This window comes from Phocoena phocoena, chromosome 2 (assembly GCF_963924675.1).
Source record: "Phocoena phocoena chromosome 2, mPhoPho1.1, whole genome shotgun sequence".
Classification (NCBI taxonomy): domain Eukaryota; kingdom Metazoa; phylum Chordata; class Mammalia; order Artiodactyla; family Phocoenidae; genus Phocoena; species Phocoena phocoena.
The window spans coordinates 22,267,553-22,284,471 of NC_089220.1; positions in this window are offsets into that span (position 1 = coordinate 22,267,553).

The following is a 16,919-nucleotide window of genomic DNA, read 5'->3' on the forward strand; positions in this document are numbered from 1 at the left end:
TTAATCAGAGAATGGAGAGGCAGAGCTCTAGAGCACGCGATCTGCCGATTGGCCGTGGGCCGGCCCGCTTTATAGGGACCTTGGCAGAGGGGAGGGAGGCGGAGCTGTTGCAAGGCAGGTGCAGCGGTGCTGCTCAGGCCCCAGATCACGGTGCCGGGCGCAGAGTCTCTGCGCACAGCCCGCGTCCGCCATCTTGAATCGCAGGGTCGTGAGCAGCCCTTTTCCACACAGTCCGCCGAGCTGAGGTGTCGGGGCAGGCGTTTCTCACGGGGAGCGCTGGTCTGAAACGCCGGATTGGAGGCCTCTGCGAGCGGCACCCTGTGGGCCAGTGGAGCTAGACTAAGCACCACGCGGAAAAAAGGTTAGACTTTATTACCCGGATTCTATTTTTATTTCCTGGGGATTGTTTATGGGCTTTTCCTGTGACAACAGGACACGTCTAATGTTTTAAGTATCAGGTTTTCCATCATATTAGTTTCCTTTTGTTTGTCCTTACAAATGTTTCAATTTAGAGTCAGGTGGATTTCTGAATCATCTGAAGCCACGGAGAGTTCAACTGGCTTTTAAAAGAAAAAAACTTGGCCAGTAGTGTGAAAATTTGTACTTCATTATAGTGCACCTCTCTATTTTTTTTTTTTTACTAAAAAAATCAGTTTTATTCACAGGGTCCCATAAAAAGTTATCAAACTTTAAAGAAAGGCTAAATCCACGTTGTATTCTTTGACACATGAGGCAGCCTCTCTTTGTTCTTGACATGCTATATTTCAATTGGAAATATTTTTCCCTCCCACTGTCTCGCATTTCTTTCCCCGGGATCCATAGTCATTTCCTCAAGGACCTTTGGAAGGAGCTTTATGTCCTTGACTTGGGCAAGCCTGTGGACTGGAGTCATGCTCGCTTGTCCTGTGTATGCCATTCAAGACATCAGGATAATGGCACCATAAAGAGCTAGTGAGATTAACACATGAAACGCTTAAGTTTTTTTCTAATGATGTGGGCTGGTCTGTTAACCAGGTACGAAAGGCTTCTCTTGGTAAAACAGGATTGTTTCTCTTCATCCTTGTGTGATGATGCGCAGCTATATTTTAAAGCAGTATTTATATGTATTTCATATATCATAACCTATTTCTATCACTTTTTTTTACCTGAAAGCCAAAAGAGCAATTCCCAAACTGTGTGTCATGTTGCACATAGGATTTAAAATCTAAATGTCTAGTATATCCCCTTTACAAGACATTTTTTTCCTTTTCAGCTCTTGAAGCCAGCTATTACCAGATCATACTGCGTAACTCTCATTCGGTGGTATCCCTAGGGTAGTGGTAATGCTAGTTACGATTTTGTTGGCCCGTTATTGCTGAGCACTTGGTGGAATAAGGGAATGAAGAATGGCAGGCGTCCTGTAAAAGGGTATGAACACGGAAGCTGTGTTGTCATCAACAACATACATTTTAAACTGTTTACTTGAAAGAAAAAACTGCGGGAGCGCTCCATTCTTTATCTGAGGCAGGGTCCTGGAAAGCAGCATTGTGAGAAGTCCCGTTGAACTTGATGTGCGCTCTGAAGTCCTATTTCTGATGAAAGTTACACTGTTGCTTAATGCTCCTTATGGACTGCTGGCTGGCAGTTTGGATCAGGTGCACAGTGACCTTATTTCAGATATTTTTCGGTCTCAGTACGCTGTGCTTGTCTGTCATTTTGGATTTTCATTTTATTTATGCTGTCAGTAAGCCCACCATGAGTGAAGATATAGGTGTGATTTATGGCTTAGCATCACCCTGAACCTCGAGCTGCCAGTTACCACAAGTCAAGCAGCCATGGCAGCAAAGCCACCATCTAACATGGTGGCTTTGGGGAGGTCAGATAGTTAAAAGAAGTTTGGAGAAGCCTAGAGGCTCTTGCCTCTTTTTCTTCTTTTCCCTCCGAGCTGAATAAAAGAGAAGCATCAGTTCTAACGAGGAACTTCCTGCCCAGAGTCACTGGCAGAGCAGCCTCCTCCCAACAGCTGCAAGCTTGAGAGACCTCATGCTGCTGGCCAAGGTTCATTCTGTGCTTTGACTGAGACCACAGCCAGTAAAGCCAGTGTGTACCGTGGAAAGAGTTTCCTACTTTTTCCATTGCAGAAGGCTTTTGTGAGGTTAGTTGGACTGTTCCAAATTAACGGTAGTGGTCATTGCTCATTTTAAAATTTTAACTGCGTGTAAACCTTCTGATTAGATTCCATTGAGGACAAATCATAGTTTTCTGTGAGGAAGATACATATCCTTTTATTCAGTATCCCTTAAAGTGCTGGTCTTCAAAGTGTGGTCCCCAGACCTGCAGTACCAGCACCCCAACAGCTCCTGAGAGCTTGTTAGAACTACAGGTTCTCCAACCATCTCCAGACCTAGGGATTCAGAAACCCTGGGGATGGAGCCAGCAATCTGTGCTCTAACAAGTCTTCTAGGTGATGCTGGTGAATGCTGGAGTTCAAGAGCCATGCCTTAAAGGTTCATTTGATTATAGCCTTCTCTGAGTTTTAGTCTCTATCCCAAAACAAAACAAAAAAAATTCTTTCCCTGGTTTTGTGCAAGGGTTATTTGGTTTCTAATAATATATATTCTCCCAGGTATCCATACTATGACTCCAGGCCTGAGGGTCACCCAGGTTAAGGACATAAAGCAGCTTCCAAAGATGCTTGATTTACTATTAGAGGTCACTTCTCCACCTGCTTCTCCTAGCAGGCTTCTATTAACCAGAACCCTTCAACCATTCACCAAGATTGTTATGAAGGCATCCAGTTAAATCAAGACCTACAGGTGTAGCTCTTCTCTCTGGTTTGAAGTGCAAGCTAGTATCTGATTATCAAAAGGGTGTGAACTTCGTCAGGGCTGAATTCTTAATCCTGTTTCCTTCCCTCCGAGGAACTTGGGAGCAATCCGATTTGGGGTATTAGTTCTGCATGATCGTTTCACATGGGTTTTCCGTTTTTCCCGTCTGTGCCAGTGGCTCACAGGCATCCACTGCATTTCAGAGTAACATTTCCAGCCTCTGACATTGTCACCTTAAGAAAGATTTTGATTTAATGACTGTTGAACATTTAAGTCTCTTCCAACTTTTCCTCACTGTCTACAACTGAGATCGGGGATTTATTATGTCATTCCATCTCGTTGTCCTCTGATAATTAATGGCCATATATAATTTGTCTTGGCCTTTTACCTTACATCTTGTACCCTCCATTATGTATCACTGATAACTTGAACTGTTTGAAATTAAGTTGCTTCCTCTTCCCCTTATTTACTTAGGAATGGACTAAATCAAAAGCTATTCAGAATTTTCCAATTCTAATGTATCTTAACTAAATCTTTTCAGGAACTTCTTTCAGTTTCTGAACACTTGATTTAAATATTACACTATGCCATACATCAAAGAAAGTGTGTTTTTTGGAAGAGCGCTTGTTTCTGGAGCAGCTACACTGTGATAGGCCCCTTCAGAGTCTCTGCTGAGGGGCCCCCCGCCTCCAGCTAGCCAACTGCAGCAAGAAAAGTACTGAAATGTACAGGTCTTGCATAAATAACAAAACCAAGTAAGCTGAGCAAATAGCATAACCCCTCAACTGTGTTTAAAGTGTCTTCAGTTTTTTTATGGTTTGAAATTTGTACCAAGTGGTTATATAGATAATTTTTTATAAAAACAGACTGAATATACAGATGCATTTTATTACACCTGCTGCTATATGCCTTGGAAAATCTTCCCACTGTTGAATGGGGACTGTGCCAACCCCATACTCAGGTTCATAAGTTACTCAGGACTAGTGGCCTTCCACCCAAGAAAGCATCATTTCCATTAATTCAATCGTCTATCCATTTCTACATCGTTATGAATTAGTGTGAATCTATTATGTCTTGTTTAATTGGCTAAAAAAAGGTCTTCTGTACGTATTACCAATCTTAACCTTGTAATTGTAAAGAATTTAAGTATAATTTCTTCGCTTAGTGCACTGATAAAGTTGATTAGCTGGACATGTATGTTTAAATATGATCATACTTCTTAATTCCTGCTTACCAATTAGAATAGCTATACACAGTTTGAAATTGATACAACTAGACTTGCATACTAAACTAGACTTGCATGTGCTAACCTTTCATGCCCCTTTTGCTGATTATTGCTCTTAGAAAAGAGAATGAAACTGAACTTTTGAAAAGTAAGCAAAAAGTTATATATATTCAGATAGTGTCAAATAATACAGGAAGACAGTATGTAAAAACCCTTACATTACCCTTGATAATCTTTTGAGGGTAAACACTAAAGGTGAAGGATCAGTTTGGACACAGCCATAGAACCCCAAAATGATCCTTCTAATTTTAATATTTTGCTTCTGGGCAACATTTACTTTCCAGAAACAAGGATATTGTGTATTTGTGAAAATTTATTATTTGTTGGGCACTACATGAAGCTTTCATTCAAATTGTTAGAATTGTTACTGAAGACAGGCTGAGCTTCTCATAGACAGATCTCATGTGAGAACAATCCGTTTCTGGAGCCACAGAGATCCAGATGTCCAACTGAACAGCTGCCATCCTCTGCAGTAACCTCGAGATCACTGCTTTTGAGTTGTGACCATGTGTTACGCATTTCTTATCCTGACGTCCGTGATTGAAGTCAGATGTTCTCTACCCTTAATTTTGCCCTTTGGGACTCTATATTTCTCAGTGGGATGTACGGTCACAGACACTGGTACCACAGAGCAGCTAAAGAAAAAACTTTCCCATGTGATGTTCATGCAAGTAGATGTTCAGGCTAAATTTTCATTACCCTTAAATATTTAGTGTTTATTGCTCCTCTCAGAGAGTGATTATAAGTGAACTGGAAACAAAGTAGGCATCTAAAGAAGAAAAACTTAAAATCTTCTGGTATCTTGTAACTCGGGTGTTATATATTGAAAGCATGGATGTGTAAGGAATCTTCTTTGTCCTTCCACATGTGCAGACAACACATTTGAAACCTACAAACTTTCCTAATATGATATATGCTCATCAAAGTGACAGACACCAGACTAAGATTCATATTTATTTTGGTACTGGTCTCAACACCATAACTTTATACAAATGTTTGATCAACTTTACAAAAGTAATACTGTTACCAACAGAATTACTTACCTTTTGCTGGTAGCATCATGGGAGCTAATTCCCAAGTTACCCATAACTTGTGTGAAGAGACGTTTATTAATATCTGAAATCCAGGTAGGACTTGGGAAGGTCAGACCAAAGGAAATCATCACCAGTTTAATATTTGTAGTGCATTTTTATAATTATGAGCCAAAGGTCTGGCATATAGAAAAATGTGTGTAATAGGAACCAAGAGTTAGGTTTTTATTATAGTTTTGATATCATCATAGATTGGACATCTTCTTAACTCTTTCAATCATTATTGTATCGAGAATCAGAATCTTTGAAATCTATGTAGAAAATTGCTGAATGCAATCAGTGGTACCTAGAAAGCATCTTTAATTGACGATTTATGTATATATGCTCTAAATATAATTACTATATTTCTAAATTACAAGATGCTGCACTAGACAGTAAGCTCTTTAAATAAAGGCATCGTGTTTTATCTAGCACAGTGGATGGCATATTTTCAGTCTTCGAATGCATTTGATAACTGAACTAACCACACCTACGCTGTCAACCATCTTTCCCTACTACAGTGAGCAAATGGTGTTTATTGACTGATCTTGATAGCCAGATTTGCAGAGTCTTTCATCACTTAACAACCCAGTTGCCTGATTGTATTCATGAGAATTCAAATCATAGTGTTCTTGGAATTTCCACTTAATGGTTGAAATTATGCCTTCAGTGCCCTGATGGCAGGAAAACCACACCAATCGGATAACACCCTTACGTCACCAATATTAATAACTAATTTACTGAGCATGAAATGTGCTGAATTTTCCATAATGGATATCCGTTAAGTATCTGTGTTATCATTGCATGCACCATCTCTTGTGTTTCTATAAGTGTATAGCTGAGGCCTGAGTATGTGTTGCCATGATATTTGTGGATTTTTGTAGAGATTCCTATCATCATCACATAGTTTGCCAGAACTTTTCCACTGGATGGATAATGTAGAACAAAATCCTTGAGATTGTAAGGTCAGTCCTTTAAATCCCAAGTTAATTTTGCTGTACGGTACTTTAGGGAAAGTGGAGAGACCCACGTGATGAATTAAGATCAATTGCTCCATGATTGTTGACTTTTCAGTATCATCTGCAGGAAGATGCTTCACCCTTTTCACAATAAGGCAGGTAAATCTTTGCTAGGCCTTATAGAGGCCTGCCCATATCCAGCGAATTTGTGGCTAATTGTGGTTTCGTTGCTTATTCAGCCCACCAGCCTTCCTTTATTTCAGGATGTTTGGCTTGAGAAACTCAGTTAGTTCATATGACAACTGCTTGTCAGTTAACAATTTATTTGCTGACCTGGCTAAGTGTCTGCCATAAAAATCACTTAGAATTGTGTACTTCCATCCTTCTTTGTCTTTACCTTTAGTACTTCCTTTCTCTCCACATTGCTATTGCAATCCAAAACCCTTTCTACCAAAGTAATGTTTTGCATATTTTGAAGTTTAGGTCAAAAGTTTGATCTTCCCAAGATCTGGCATTTTTAGCTTTCTTCTTATGTTTGTAATAATGCACTATTGCTGAAGCAATGGATACTGTGCTTTTCATCTGTCTTTTATAACCTGCATTAACAAAGCTTGGCCCTATGATAGAACTGTGTACTATGACATAATTAGATAGTGCAGTTTTTTTCAGTATGGCTACCATCACATAGCCTGATGGTTGCCAGCCTAAGAGACAGTACATGCACATGTAAAACGTTGGACTTTACATTACTGATGATATTATAACTAAGAAAGTGCATATCATGCTGCATGGTTCGGGGCAACACAAGCATTGGAATAGTCAAGAGCTGTGTCCTTCCTTCACCTCTGTAGGAGGAAATAAATAGTAGCTGACATAACCTCAATGACTTTTGTCCTGAAGCCGTTTAATATACTGAACATAGGATAAGGTACCGCCAATTAATCAATGACTACCAAAAGCCCAGCACTGTAATGAGTGCTGTGAAATATGCAAGGAAAGTAGAACTCTTGCTGTCATAGCTGTTTGACGTTCAGTAAACATTTGGTGAATGAATGCAGTACAGCAACAACAACAAAAAGTTAAAGATCTTTTTAATTCCTCTCTGTATAAAGAGCAATACTTTCCGTTAAAGGGCTCTTCTACCCAGACAATATTTAATTTTTGTTCTTGTTTTTTGTTGTTGTTGTTGTTTTTATATAAATTTATTTATTTATTTTTGGCTGTGTTGGGTCTTCGTTTCTGTGTGCGGGCTTGCTCTAGTTGTGGCGAGCGGGGGCCACTCTTCATCGTGGTGCGTGGGCCTTTCACTGTCGCGGCCTCTCTTGTTGCGGAGCACAGGCTCCAGACGCACAGGCTCAGTAGTTGTGGCTCACGGGCCTAGTTGCTCTGCAGCATGTGGGATCGTCCCAGACCAGGGCTTGAACCCATGTCCCTTGCACTGGCAGGCAGATTCTCAACCACTGCACCACAGGGAAGCCCTGTTCTTGTTTGATAAAATACAACAATCCCAGAATTTTAGTCAGTTTTTAAAAAGAAGATTCTAGATCATAGAAGCTTATTTTCACTAGAGAATGTTCTCATTATTTATTATATCTTCCTAAATAATTTTAAGAGTCACTCTAATATTCTTTTTAGGTTTAAGTGCTAAAGTAGGAGTTGGGGTATTTAAAATGAACTAGAATTTACATGCATCTAAATGGATGGATTTAAAACCATGGTGTCCCAGTTGGCTATCCTGCATGCTGCAAGGGGAGGAGTGTTGGGTCCAGAAGAATCCTGGCTACTTCAGCCACTAATCACCTGTATGACATTGGGCCGGCCACTGCACCTCTTGTGTCTCTTAGGTGTTAACGGAGGAGGTTGGACTAAATGGTCTTCTGGGTCGCTTTCTATCTCTGATGGTCTGTGAGTCTGCTGTTGAAAAACACAATGGCATTCGTTCTTCACTGGATTAAAACTGAACAGTGTGTAGTCTGAATCTCTACCTTGAAGCTAATTCTGACAGATACCAAACCATATTTGGATTCTAAACAAACCTTGTCAGTGATCTCTTCAATAATGACATTTTCATAAAATCATTTTACTTGCACAGTCTGCCTTCCTCCTTTTTCCATGTTATATTTGGTTTTAAAATGGTGTGGGATTAGAATCCTACCTCTACCACTGACTTACTAGCTGGGGTAAGTGTGATTTGGGGTAGTTAACATTTCTGAGCTCATTTATCTCATCTGCACAGTGGAACTAATTGTGTCTCCTTCAGAAGAACTGTTTAGAGACTTATGTGTAATGGCACACGAAAAATGCCAGGCTCAGAACATGGCACACATTGGTTCTCCATAAAAGTTTCTAACTTTTCTTTAACATCTAGGCCTGATCCCCTTAATCTGTAAAATTCTCCAGTGAGCTCAGATTCTTGTCTCCTTTTACTAAACAGCAACAGATCACTCAAACTATACAACAGTCAGAGGTGAAAGTATTTGGATTCTGTAATTAGCATATTTATTCTGTTAGATTGTATAAATTCATCAAATATTTCTTGAGTGCCAACTCTATGCTGAAATACTTTCCATAGTTTAACTCAAAAGCCTATGAGGTTGGTATTTATCATTTTCATTCAGAATTATATCTCACATGAGGAAATTGAGACAGAGAGGTTGAATAACTTATTCAAAATCATACATTCATAAGTATGGAGCCCACATTTGAATGCATGTATTTTGTCACTCGGCCACATTTGCAAAGAGCCACTTTAATGATTTTTATTTTTAAATGCAAAATTCAGATGTTTAAAATGCAGAAGAATTAATGGCATTAAGGAGTTTCTTTTTTTCCAGAAAGTCTTTTAAATAGCATTTCTAGGAAAAAAAAAAAAAAGAGAGGCAACAACTGTCAACTCCGCTGACCTTGCTTAAATATTACTAAGGCTTGATAATACATTAGGTTTTGATACATCCTTCCTGCAGCCCAAGAGAGGGGAGAAAGAGCCGTCAGGTGGGCTTAGAGCCTAGGGGACTGAGCAGACTCCATTTTCTGTCTCTACACTCTAGCCAGTGCCAACCAATTTTTTTAAACTTAAATCTTCGTTTGCTCTAATAAATACAAAATATACTCTGCCTAAAGAAGAGCCTCTACTAATAAAAGTGGCTTCTGGTTCAGTAGGAAAGAAAAATAAAAACAGAGTGGGTGTCAGAAGAAGCTGAGGGGAAGTGTGAAGAGAGGCCGGGGGGAATGGCGAGCTTTTCTCCTGACCGTCCTATTCATGTGTGAGTGGAAGTTGGGAGTGAATTGCATGAGAAAATACGGAATTTTGCCACCACATTCTTTCCTCCAGAGCTAATATTCTCATGGGATATTAATATTAATGCAAGGAAGAAGGCCCTGGTTGAAGAAAATGATTTTCCTTTTTCAGGGGCAGAGTGAAGTTTGAGTGTCAGAAAGTGGTAGTAGAATACTAAGCATTTTATCATGAGCAAACAGGAAAACAGTACAACCTGTAGGATTCTCTTTGGAAAGTTGAAAAAAGGAACCTGGTAATACCAGCCTAGTCAAGAACCCTTTTCCCTACCTAAAGCCCTCGAAGCTTTCCAGGGTGTGTGGGCCTTTTGATCCTCATCATTATTCCAGACTAACTAAGGTCATCAGAATAGAAATCTGGTAAATGTGGATGTTGTGACTGCATCGTGCTTTAGATATATAGATAACACATTAGGTGGGAAGGGCAGTTATATTTTATGAAGTTCATCATTTCATTATTATGAATTAATCTTTTTATGATTTCGCTGAATCATTCTTTTGGAGCATTCTGAAAGAGCTAAAAAAAAAAAAAAAGCTTTTTTTCAGGCAACTGACTTAATGGATAGCTGCATGTCCAGTTTCAAAAGCTGTTACTTATAGAAGGCCAAAAAATGTTAATATGGCCTTATAACTGTAACATAATTTTTCCAAGGTGGGAAAGGCAATAAATTACAAAATACCACACTAATGGAATATATGGTTTGTAATAAGAGCAGCTGTTATTTCACTAAGGTATATAATGTTTTAAGTCTTGGTTTTCTGTTTTGGAAGTATGTTAATTAGTTCAGTTGTTTTACTTAATTTATTACCATTCTCTGTGTGTTTGTGATTCTTAATTGTATGATGTGGTTTATATTCACTGCTTTTATGTGATGGGAATGCCACAATGTGCCTTTGGTATTTTTATGCTTAAAAAATAAAAAAGTGAAATCACGAGGACTGCTCACAAGCAGTTGTATATCCTTGACTAGATTCTTTAGCCATGTGTGTGCATAATGGTTTGCATGTGGGCAATTATCTGATCACTTACCGTGGGATAGTTTCCTGAACTGAGCTTCAATTTCAGTTACACTGGATGCAAATGAGCAATACTAAAAGTATAAATAGGCCCCAGAATGAAAACTTTCCTTTTGGAAATGCTAAGCCAGGAGCATATATCAATTAAAAAATAAGCTTCCATTATATGAGACTTGCCACATGTTGGGAAATAAATACCAGAAAGCAGGTGTATTTTAGGACAAACCTGTAACTCTTCTGATAATAAAGTAAATCTTCAGATGCTTTGAATATTAAAGACTTGAGGGGTTGCCATTAATTGCATTTTGGGGTTAAATTAGGATGAATGAGAAATGCTTTCTGGCCTCAACTCTTCTAGTTGGAAAACTTTCTGAAATATATGAGTAGATTTTCTTAACCAGCAAGACAGTGAATTTGGTCAACGTATTTTTTTATGATTTAGACCTAGCATGCCACAGGGACATAATTCTAATATCGATCACCATATGTATCGATCATCAATACAATAAATAGGTAGAAATGAAAGAGATGAGACTATCTGTATTGCTGGACTCAAAGTAGCGATAGTCAGTCACCACAGGACTCTTACAGACCAGCCCTGTGAAAATTGCTGAAGGGGGATAAAAATATAATTCTTTGCTGTAGGGGGCGTTTTATACATTTTGGGATGTTTAGCAGTAAGCAGTTCTGGCCTCTTTTTAGAGGGGCAGAAATAATAACAGACATACTTCCTGTGAGTGTAATAGGAATTCAGAAAAATAACACAGGTCAAGGGAGATTTTGTAGAGGAAGTGGGTTATGAGCAGGACCTTGAAGGATATATAGTGTTGGCATGTCAGGTTAAAGAACTTGATGACTAAGGGGTTACTGCTTTTTAACCAAAAGGAGGTCATTGGTGACCTCGATGAGAAAAAATTCAGTAAGCCACGTTACAACTATTGGATGAATCATAAGAAGTTTTAAAGACAAATTCCTCTTCTGACCCAGGCCTGGGCATAGCCTTAATACCCACCACACTGATAGAAGTGGACTTCAGGGGCTATGTGAACTTCTCCCCAATATGATTCACACATGACCTGTACCATTCAGTGAGTTATTTCTCCTCCACTTTTTTCCTGATTCTTCTTTCTTCTCCTCCTCCTCCTCTTCCTTTATCTCTTGCTTGCATTCTGTTTCTTAATTTTTCTTTTTCTTCCACCTCCTCTTTCCCTTAGGTTAGGCTAATAGAGGTCTGTGAGAAGAGAATCCACAGTCATGACGAGTATATTCGTTTCCTGTTGTTGCTGAAACGAATTACCACAAACCAGTGGCTTAAAACAACAGAAATGTATTGTCTCACAGTTCTTGAAGCCAGAAGTCCAAAATCCTTTTCACCGGACAGTAATCAAGGGCTGCACTTGCTTCAGAGGCTCAAAGGGAGAATCCATTCCTTGACCCTTCCAAGTTCTGGAGGCTGCCAGCATTCCTTGGCTTGTGGCCACATCCCTCCAATCTCTGTCTCATGGTCACATGACCTTCTCCTCTTCCCAGTGTATCAGATCTTTCTCTGCCTTTCTTTTATAAGAATACTCATCTATGAAAATGAAAACGCTAGTTTGAAAAGATACATTCGCCTCAGTGTTCATAACAGCATTATTTACAATAGCCAAGATATGGAACCAACATAAGTATCCATCAACAGATGAATGGATAAAGAAGATGTGAGATAGATATATAATGGAATATTATTCAGCCATAAAAAAATGAAATTCTGCCATTGGCAACAACGTGGATAGACCTAGGGAGTATTAGGCTTAGTGAAATAAGTCAGGCAGAAAAAGAAAAAGACAAATACTCTGTTATCACTTATATGTGGAATCTAAAAAGTAAAACAAAGGTATACAACAAAACAGAAGAGAAACAGACTCACAGATACAGAGAACAAACTAGTGGTTACCAGTGGGGAGAGGGAGGAGGGGAGGGGCAAGATGGGGTTAGGGGATTAAGAGATACAAACTACTATGTATAAAATGGATAAGCAACAAGGATATATTGTACAGCACAGGGAAATAGAGCTATTGTTTATAATAACTTTACATGCAGTATAATCTATAAAAATAGTGAACCACTATGTTGTACACCTAAAACTAATATAATATTGTAAATCAATATACTTAAGGGAAAAAAATGACACTCGTGATCACGTTTAAGGCCCATTCAGATAATCCAAGATAAACTTCCCACCTCAAGATCCTGCAAAGGATCACATCTGCTAAGACCCTTTTTCCAAATAAGGTAATATTTACAGGTTCCAGGGATTAGGACCTGATATATTTGGGCACCATTATTCAACCCACTGTAATCAGGCTACTACAAAGAGTCCTCCCTTGACATACGGCAGACATCATTAAGTCCATCCTAGACACATATGACCTTCTCTGGTGGATCTCACTTGCAAGCATGAGAAAGGAGTCATACCTCTTCATGTGTCTTATGTTCACTGGAACAGTGCTCTGTGTTTGAGCAATACCTCCCTGCTAGTGACTGAAGAAGGAAAAGAGGCTTCACTGTAACTTTCCAGTTACCTGAGTACCAACCATTAAGTCCCAAATAATGACGGTCAGGACCAAGGGTGTGTTCCTCATGGAGAGCTCCCTATTTTCTTCCTCAGACTTTGAAGCCTATTTTTTGTTTTTGGTAAGGAAAAGCCATCCCCTGGGCTTACTGGTTTCTGGTTCAAGTTGCCAACATACCTTCTTCAACTCAGGCTGGAGGAGAAGTAGAGAAACACGCAGAGAGGATTGATAAGGAATTCTCCCAGCTAGAGATCCTGCTGAATTCACCTGAGATGTTGAGACTGTGAGAAAAGAGATGCTCTGAGTCCTTCACATTTAGCTTTCTTTAATCCCATCACCCACAAAGTATCTGAGCGAGGATGAGGAGGGTGAAAATATAAATAAGGAGCATGAAAATTCGTGCCCACTTTCTTTCCTACCCAGTATCCATTATTGGCAGACCATTTTCACTTGCAAGGTCCTCTGGCAGAGGGAATCCGGATAAATTTGCCAACATTAATTTTTATGGTGTGGTCTCTAAAGCGCTTATGCATCCTTGTTCATTCACTCTCAGAATTCTTATTCAGTGAATTTTCGAATAGTGATTCTAATGAGGAATATTACTCTTAAAAGAGCATTTTAAAATAACTCTAAGACATGCTGTTACAGTCCCATACAGTCAATAATTACTTTTACTTTTTCCAGTGTTAGCTTACTGGATATTAAATGGGTTGTAGTTTCTGTAGGGATATTTTTGGTTTTCCAGCAATCTTTGCTTCGTGACCTCTTATGCCCCATGGGGAAATATCTCAGGATCTCTGTTGACCAGGGATGATTTTTCTCAGCTCAGTATTTCTCAACCTTGGCACTATTGATATTTTAGACTGGATAATTATTTGTCATGGGGGTTGTCTTGTGTATATTAGAATGTTTAGCAGCATCCTGGCCTCTGCCCCCTAGATGCCATTTCCTTGCTGAGTTGTAACAACCAAAAATCTTCAACATTACCAAATGTTCCCTGGGGCTCAAAATCACCCCTGGTTGAGAATTAGTGTTCTAACTCTATTATTTGCTTGGTTAATAATTATAGCTAGCATTTATGGAGCACTTAGTAAATGCCAGTCACTGTAATAAGCACTTCACTTGCATTAATAAATTCACACCTTACAAAATCTCACAAGGTAAGTTCCATCATTAACTCTATTTTACAGATAAGGAAACCGAGGCACAGAAGTGTTGAGCAACTGTGCTAAGATTCCACAACGTTTAAAGAGTAGAGCCATGATATTAACCAGAAGTTAGGCTTTAGAATTCATGCTCTTAGGCATGATGGTACACCTGTGGTCCAGTGCTCATGAGAATATGTTGTTACAGATTTAAAAGCCTCTTCCTTTGCGTCTATTTAAAGGTTGTAAATAAACTATAACAATGGATGAAAGGATTAGCAAGGACCGTTTATTAAAATCATGCTATGAGTGGGGCACTCGTCTTGAGACTTTCACATAAGTTATTTCATTTAATCTTCACTGTAGCCGATGGAGTAGATATTATCATATTCATTTTTTCTATGAGAGAACTTGGCACCAAAGAAGTAAGTAATTTTACCCAAGCTAGTATAATAACTGGCAGAAACTGAATTTGACCCAGTGCCTTCTGACTTCTAAGTCCATGTTCATCCTATTTTACTGATACTTGCCTTGGGTTTCAGAAAGATGGAGGGAGGGGCATTTTTAGGTTTTCCATATACATTTTCTGGTCCAACCTCTCTTCCTGTACAAATTCCACACTACTTGGAGCTGATACTTGGAGATTTTGAGCTCTCACTTATCCTTCCCCAAAGCCTCCTGACAGTGTAATAAAAATATGCAGACGCAGGTGAGCGGGCGCGAGCACCCACAGACCTGGTGTGAGTGCTGCTCGTCCGCTTCACTGCTGCCTGAGCCTGGGCAAAGCACGTAACAACTGGGAGCTTCGGCTTCCTTATTCGTAAACATGGGGCTAATAATAATGCCAGCTCTGCAGGGTAAAGGTTAGAAATAATGTATCAAAACACTATTTTAGTTGGTACAGTTTTGCTCCTTAAAATTACAAGTTATATATATTTGGCCACTTTTCTTTTTTTCTCCCTTTCAGAGCACTTGCAGTCTTTCCACCCCAGTTCCCCCCCTACCCCCATCAAGGGTATCTGGAGACCTCCTCTTTAGAAATTCACTAAGACTCATTCTTGATTAAAATGAAGGTATCTTGGGCGTAGACAGAACATTTGAAGTCTTTGTTAGCTAAACATACTTCTGAAGGCTAGTTTGGGTACCTGGAATGGGGAGATGAAGACAAGGCGAAAGTGACTTCACAGATATTTTTCAGAGAGACCATATGAAAAAGATGATTATGAAAGATAGCATACCCTGACCTGTATCCACAAAGAGCAGTGTTAAGAGCTTAATGAAAATTTTCATTTTTTATTGAAAATTTTATTTTTATTGAGGTATAATTGATATATAACACTATATTCATTTCAAATGTGCAACATAATGATTTGATATTTGTATATATTGAGCAATGATCACTACAGTAAGTCTGCCTCTCACCACATCTGTCTCCATCTAACCTTGCAAGGTGACCAGTTATTCCCCATATATAATTACAAAAATTGTTTTCCTTGTGGTAAGGACTTTTAAGATCTACTCTCTTAGCAACTTCCAAATATACAATATAGGATTGTTAACTATAGTCACCATGCTATACATTACATCCCTATGACTTTTTTTCTGGAATTTTTCTTAGCAACATTCTTCTAAATAATTCTAAGTATATATCTCACTGATGCCTCTTCTTTTTTAAAAAATGTTCAACTTTTTATACAATTTTAAAAGGTTACACTCCATTTACAATTATTACAAAATATTGACTATATTCCCCGTGTTGTACAATGCATCCTTGTAGCCTGTCTTACACCCAATAGTTTGGTTTTATAATAGTTTTATAACTGATTTATTTTATAACTGGAAATTTATACCTTTCTACCCCTTTAAAAACATTTATTTTATCAAAGTCTAAATTGTGAGATAGGTGGGACTTGATGTAGAACTTATATTTTTAACTATAGATGTATGAGAACACGCATGCATACACACACACACACACACACACACACACACACACACACTTCCGTTGCTACCATAAAATAGAGCGTTCCTATGAAACCTTAATAAACCGAAATGGCATAAAGCAAAGAAACGGTTACATACCATTTTTCATAAAAGCGAAAATCCTATTTGGATTTCTTCTGGTTAGGGAAAACAGGTACTAATGTAGGTCTTTTGTAAAAGCAGAGTTGCATAAAGCAAACTTTCCAAAAGCAGGTGGTACTTGTATATGTACAATTGGGGTGGAGGATGGAAAAAAGTACAAGAAATATTGAGGAATGTAATTCTCTAGGAAAATATTGTGAACTTCACAGCTCAAATATGTGGGGAGATATTAACAAAGTTCTTGTTACTTCTAAGTTGAGCAAAAAAAAGAAATTCCTATAGTTCATTGGAATAGTAACACATGTACTCAACTCAATGGATTGAGACCTTGCAAGGTGACCAGTTACTCAAGGGAGATGTCATTTTATTATTAAAAAAAAGTCGATGGAGAAGGTGTTCATATCTAGTTGCCTTGCTGAGAATGTCAGTCACAGTCTAAAGAGATTCCAAAGGTAATGTGATAATATGGCAGGTCTACTCAAGGGCAACCAGTGGAAATGTTCTGAATCAAAAATAACTCAACATTTGAGAATTCTGAGAGGACATTCAATACGTCTCCACGTAGAGGAATTGGGGGGGAGGGATGCGTTAGTTTGTTTCAAGATTTCAAGAGATTAAATTTAGTATGTTATAAATTTATTGTTGGAAATGTTAAATCTCATTACTAATTGAATTTCACTGAAATAAAGACTTGAGGGAAAG